Source organism: Amaranthus tricolor, chromosome 4, assembly GCF_026212465.1.
Source record: "Amaranthus tricolor cultivar Red isolate AtriRed21 chromosome 4, ASM2621246v1, whole genome shotgun sequence".
Taxonomy (NCBI): domain Eukaryota; kingdom Viridiplantae; phylum Streptophyta; class Magnoliopsida; order Caryophyllales; family Amaranthaceae; genus Amaranthus; species Amaranthus tricolor.
The window spans coordinates 2136341-2143747 of NC_080050.1; the positions used below are offsets into that span (position 1 = coordinate 2136341).

The 7407-nt window shown below is 26.1% G+C and overlaps 1 non-coding gene across 1 annotated transcript; it reads left to right on the forward strand.

Moving 5' to 3' along the window:
• Positions 1-7016: 7016 nt before the first annotated feature.
• TRNAG-CCC (transfer RNA glycine (anticodon CCC)) lies at positions 7017-7087 on the forward strand. Its single transcript has one exon. It is a non-coding gene; the product is annotated as a tRNA-Gly (tRNA).
• The last annotated feature ends 320 nt before the right edge of the window (positions 7088-7407 follow it).

Below are 7407 nucleotides of genomic sequence, written 5' to 3' on the forward strand. Positions count from 1 at the left end.
GTAATGAAGGGAGTACACCACTAGAGTGGAGCTTGAGAGAAAAACGTAGCAAGTGATTTTTTTTAATGTAGCGTAGGTTGAGAAAAGAAAATTAAATGAGAATCGAAATTAACATTAAAAAGCATTATTTGTTCTTCAACTAAGATAAGATCTGAATTTGATATCAATTGAAACTTAAATGAAAGAGGTGGGTCCAAGAGGAAGTTGAGTATGTTGACGTGAAGTGCATTGTTCTTAAAAATGGACCACACTGTTCACGTGTTAGTAGGCCTTCCTATTTCATCATGATTTGATGGTCGTTTCACATAATATATGCCTATACAACAATCGTGTTAGTAGTATGACGACTTATATGTTGTGCACCTCAAATATCTGTTTGTAACTTGCTCCTACTTACTTCTATGAAAAATATATGTAAATTGTTTTAAAAATATTTTATAAAAATATCGCAAAAGAAATTTATAAAAGAAAAGATTGTAGCAATTTTTGCAGAGTAGTTATTTATATATTTCAGTATTTTTATTAATGATATTTTTATAAGGATTATTAATGATTTTTTGAGTTCATATAAAATAAATATTATTTTGTATATGATCTTATGTCCGCATAGTTGAAAATGGTAGAAGTTTTAGCTTTGATGTTGAGCATTGTATTGAAATATCAAGAATCTATACTATTGAAGAAATTTTATAAAAAAAAATTGACAGAATAATGGTAACTTTTATTCTTAAGAAACACTTTTATATATCAATAGAGAGAAAGTAAGGTTTAAATTCAAGATCTAACGTATGAGAAGTGACAACTCGATCACTAATCTACATCTCCATTCTTATAAGTTCTTAGAGGTGTTTGAATCGAGCGAATAGATTATCTTTAAAAATAATTTTTGCTGAAATTATTTTCAACGGAAAAGACAAATGCTAATTATGCTAATTATTTTTATTTTGTTTGGTTTGATCAAAAAATCTTTGAAAAAGTGAAAAACTTGAAGATATAAGGGTGTGAAGAAAATATCAGTCTCCTTTAAATTTTAAATTGAAATATTTGCAAAAAAGAAACACATTATAACCAAAGTTTTAATTTAAAATTATTTTATCAAAACAAATAAAAAAAGGAAAAAGGCAATTTTTATAAAAAAAAAATGTTTTATCCAAACCAAACACCTTTTTAACTTTTCTTAATTCTTCTAAAATATCCCTTTAATCATATTCATATTTATTATGCGTTAAGAAATCAACTCAACTTATCAAAAATTTAAGTTGATGATTGAAGTTTCATGATTCGTTATATACTCTATCACGCCCTCCTCATACATGGTGTCAAATATTCCACTTGGAATGAGGGATAGATGAGATTTGAATCCGTAACACTTTTACCTCATTGACATATGATATCATATCAAAAAATTAACTCAACTAAAAATTTAAGCTAATGGTTAAGCAACAAAATATGTTACTTCTATATATATATATATATATATATATGTATATATCATCGTCCTAATTTTCTTAATATTGGTTTCAAACCCATAAAATTCAATATTGTGTTAATTTTCCTAGGATTCCTTTTTCTTTTTTTTTTTTGTCCTTCGGAAAACCCTAAAGAGGTCATACTACGCCAATAAGAATAAATGAATAAGACATGTACACAATAATTTGGCTCTTGATGTTAAATAGGGCAAAGGAAGGTCCTTTTGGTTTTATTGTTTATGAAGATTTTTAAGATCAGATAAGACGATTTTATTGTTAAAATATACTAAATCAGACCATTTAAAACGATTCATTTAGTCTAGTTTATGATTTATAGCCTTCATTAATAACGAAACTCGAACCGAGGTTTTTAAGCTATAGATCAAACTAAACAAGTAAAATTGCGATTTAAGTTACAATTTTGACTGAACTTTGTACATTTTATAGTTGTTAAATAAAAAACCAGACAAGTGATGTGTCTAAATAAGAAGATGACACCACACCCTATAAAACGTCATTCAATCAATAGTTAGAAAATGTGAGTTGCGTAAGCCATGATCTAAGACGAGGTCCATGTGTGAAACGTGCACTCATTTTCATATCTTTCTGCATCTTTTATCTTCTTGGAGTAATTTTATCTTTTATAAAGGTTGTGTATCATTTAAATAAATTCTCTACTTTCTTGAAAATAAAAACTAGTAGACATGATTAGTGTAATAACCTTTTTGATAAAACTTACCCTTATTCTTTTATTTTTCACATCTTTTATTTTAATTCCTCCTTTTAAATTTGTAATATTTTTACTTTCCACCACCTTCTTCTAATTTATTCAAACATACTTTTTCTGTTATTTTCACTCATTTTTAATTATATCAAATTAATTTAATAATCCTTACTAATTTATTAACATTTAAACTAATTATTAGTGTTGTAATTCCTTAGAGACGAATCTTATATTTGACGGTCTTGTACAGTTGGACACCTAAAATGTGTCCAGAACCACCTATAAGATCGGTTACCACAACATGCTTTAGTTAATATATACCATCTCACCATGTTACCTCTTTTAAAAAATAGAGAAAGAAATCGTTTCTTAACCGTTTTTCATTATTTTCTCATTCTTTTTCTTGATTTATCTCTGTGGTTTTCATTATGAGTTTGAATCTACATTGATTATAACTTTAAGTAACGATGAATCATCTCATTATGTTCATTTAAATATTTTTTATATTGAATAATAGTTGTTGAACTTTTTATGTTTTTGAGTACATGGTATTGAATTAGGTTTTTTATTTTTAGTTGTAGGGTCGGCTAATTTATTGAAAAATATACCTTTTGTTAATGAAAAAAAGAAGAAGAAAAGCATGTGGTTAAGGAATCAATGAAGAAGAAGCCATATGAAAATATGATTCTTGATAATAACTTTTGGAGTCTATATAAACAAATTCGATCATTTTAAAGTAATAATGTGAGCTTTATAAAGTAATCAGTTTGAGTTTTTGTTTGATTATTGTAATAATATACTTTATTTGTAATCATTATGAGTTTATAAATGGTTATCTTTAAGGAATGATATAGTTGATTATAATTTTCTGAGTCTAATTAATTAAATTAAACCTCTATAAAATCATTTTTAAATAAAGATTAACTTTGATCACAATTTATAATTGATAATGTGACATTAATTTTATCACAATTCTTAAGTGAATACGCTTATATCAAAATGCTCATATATAACAAATATGTAATCTCATATGTTTTTGAAGTGATAAAATACTGTATAATTCAAAGCAAATAAATTATCATATCATCATCCTATTCAATACATCCCGCTCATAGAAAACTAAGACCAGAGTTTGAAGAGAAAAAGACGACGACAACTCATACCCATAAAGGAAATAAATATACACTTCAATACGTAATAAAATAACATTCATCCTAAATTTAAAATCACAATGGTAAAATAATGATCACATACCATATGATATAAGTTATCACATATGTAGTTAAAACTATCACTGTACAATGTTGTATAGAGTAATTTTAACAACACTATTCAAAAAAAAAAAAAAAAAAAACTAACAATAATCATTTTAGTGTTTAATTGATCACGTTAATCTTTTAAATGATCAAATTTATAATTTCTAATGTATTATATTTATTTTGATCACATATAAAAAAAATATGATTACATATGTTTTTTAAGCGATAACCTTGTGTAACATTCAATGGAATGTTTCGAATATACACTTCAAACAATAATAAAATTACATTTATCCTTAATTTAAAATCACAATTATAGAATGATTATATATATGCTATAATTTATCACATACATAGTAAAAATTATCACTTTACAATATTGTATATATCAAGATTTAACAGCTTTATTCACAAAAAAAAATTAGAAAAGGAAATATGCAACCAAGCGTAGAAATAAGATAACTGATTACAAAATCAAATTTTTTTTGCGTGAAAAATACAATTAAGTTACCATGAGATTACAATCAGTAATTCCTTCGTTCCTTTTTTTTTTTTCTACTATGCCTTTTGCGTGCATTTTTTAGCAAATTTTAAGCGTTAATATATCTAAGTACATATCATAAAAATAATAAAAATTATATATTAAAAAACTTTACATCAAATCTAACAAGATCTCACATGAATATATTTTATCTTCAATATATATTTCCAAAATCTAATTTAAATTTTTCGCTTTTAAAATGGACAAACATAAAGTAGACAAACAAAAAAGAACACATAGCGCTCTTTTTATCTTTTTTTTTTTTGATAGAATTAAGTAAGGTATATTAGGCTAATTAAGTAAGGTATATTAGGCTATTTGTATGGATTGGTTTTATGTTGAGAGCATCTCAACCAAAACTAACTGATTGACCCATCAAAATTTTACTTAATATGAAAACCTATTTGAGTTCAATTCAATCGAGCCCTGACTGATCTGAACCATATTTTTAAATTTTGGTAAAATTTTGAGTTCTTCATCAATATTTTTAAAATGTAACTCATAATTTATTTGACTATGACTTAAAACCCTGACTTTGGTCTAATATAATAAGTGAAACTATTTTTTTAAAAGTACATGGTATATTTGTTATATATATAATAATAAGAAATTAAGAATAAAATAATATTAATAATGATAATTTATGATCCATACAACAAATTTGAGCGGTTAATTTTTGGTCTAAAATAGATCTATTGTTGTAGAAGTAAATCTTGTGTGAGACTGTTTTAATATGATACAGTTTATGTGAGGAGTTTAAATTAAAAAAAATATCTGTTATAATATACGAAAAGATCATTTTATTTCATTGAGTTGGATTATTTAGCCTAATAAATTATCAAAGCATCTTAAATGAAAATTTGTGTTTTTGTGTTCATAAATGGGCTTAGAATTGGTGCGCCCTTTGAAATAATTTTTCCGGCCCATTGGTGTTAGCACTAGAGTTGATGAATAGGTGTGTTGAGCAAACGTGTGAAGAACCCTTCACACACTAATCCATACAATACTCTTGAGCAAGTGATATATGTGATTGTCTTACTGTAAAATAAGTTCATATAATTAGCTTATTTTTAAATTATTCATCTTAAATTTGTAAGTAATCTCTTTAAGGTTATAATTGATTATTTTAAGACCGAGAATGTACATTGGACCTGCCCAATAAAATCAATCTCCCCATAAAACCGTCTTATTTGAGAATTTTTCCTTTTTCAATAAATCTATTGAGATAACTTAATAATATGAGTAGTTCTTTTGGAACATTATTTTATATTTTGATTAATTTAATGTTTATATCATGCTAAAGTTTTATTAATAAAATTTATCTTTGTTAATGTGTCTATATATTGGTGCAAAATACTGAATTATTATTAATAAAAACCTCAAAATCGATTCGACTTATTTATTTTATGATTCAACTAATTTGACTATTTTTATTTTTCATTTTCAAATAAATGTTGATTCAGAGTAACTAGATGTAAAATTAGAAAAAGAATTTTAAACCTAAAATCCAATCCAATACCTTTGTGAACATCTTTTGAAAGTGTATGTCATGATCTTTTTAAGTCAAAGTAAATTACTTGAAGTATTTGTTATAAAATTAATGGATACTATCTAAATTATTACCACTTGTTTCTCACTGGAATTAAATCATTTTCTTCTCATTTATTTATATCTCTTAACGTCAAAATATTATTAATAATAAAATTTATATTATCCAATTTATCTCTTTTCATACATCCCCTTTAAGTTCCATTATATTTTCATTTGTCATCCAATACCATACTCCATAAATTGAAAAAAATAATATTTTAATAGGGTATACTTAGGTGGTTTACACACAAATCAAGGAAAAGAAAAAATGAGCATTTTAATGGGATCTTGGACCTTGGATGAGATCGAAAATTTGAATAAAATAAGATTATTTAATAACTTAATTCTAAAATAAGCTTCGTAAAAACTTATTTCCCAAAATAAGCGTCCGTACATCTAAGTCTAGCCTCGGAAACATTCACTGTTATTAACAGCGAAATATTGAGAAAAAAAAAAAGGATCAGTCGCTGTTAGTAACAGCGACTTTAAAGATAACTGCTAACTCCTTAATCTCATCGGTTGGAATAAAGAAGTAACTGAGAACTGAAAACTTAAAACGCATTAAGTCGCTGTTACTAACAGCGACTTAAAAAAAATTATTATTTTTTTTAAGTCGCTGTTAGTAACAGCGAATGATCCCGAGGCTAGGCTTGGATGTACGGACGCTTATTTTGGGAATTAAGTTTTCACAAAGCTTATTTTTGAAATTAAGTTGTTAAAACATCTTATTTTATTCAAATTTTCGATGAGATCTCCCAATGCCAATCTTAGTGGACTTTCCATATATAGTACTTATGTGTACTTTAATAAAACAAGGCCCTAAACAACTACAAAGGTTGGGATGATGATTATACATTTATACTAGCAAATGACCAACGACCTCACATTACCCCTTTCAAGAAAGTACACTTCTTCCTTATAACTCTTGCTGACTTTTTAGAATTTAAGTATATATATATATATATATATATATATAAAGCTATGATTTTTTTGTGTGTGTGGATATTTTATGGTTTATTGGCAAAAATAAATTAGTATTTTCCAAAAAAATAATTATTTAGCCAAAATTTAAATTTCTCCATCAGATACTAATTATTTGATATTTTTAAGCTTTATATTCGTCCTATTTTTATATGGAAATTAGACATAAATCGACAATTTAATGATATACATTGTAAAATTTTCGGCTATATAACATTGACTTTAACTCTAACTTTTGAACTCACATAATATAATTTTTAAATAAATCATTAAAATAATAGTCGAATTGATTAGCAAATACCATCTTAAAGGAATGAGATACACACATCGTTTTCACACTTTTAGGTATAAGGATAATAATTATGAGTTCATGACTATGAATCATCTTTAGAAAGTTCAGAGTAAGATACTTATGTATACTTATAACAAAAGCATGAAGTGTTTATCAAGTTGCGCATCTAGTGTAGTGGTATCATAGTACCCTCCCACGGTACTGACCGGGGTTCGATTCCCCGGATGCGCAAAATTTTTATTAAACCTAACACTGAGGTTATTTACTGTAATTTTTAGTTTTTAGGCGGTAAAACTTCAGCCGGTTTGAGAGTTGTCTCTCAAACTCAATCCATTAAAATTCAATGTGTATTTTAACTCTACATTTTTTGTAAATCGACCCAGTTAGAGATGGTTTCTTTTAGAAATCGTCTTTCTTAAGAATTCGTGTAAAACTTTTGCAGTAATATTTAGAAAATGGACTCTAGTACTAGAAAAGGGGCATGCTTTATACTTTCACATTTTTTCTGGGTAATATATCCCAACTTTAATTGCCCAAAAAAGAGAGTAACT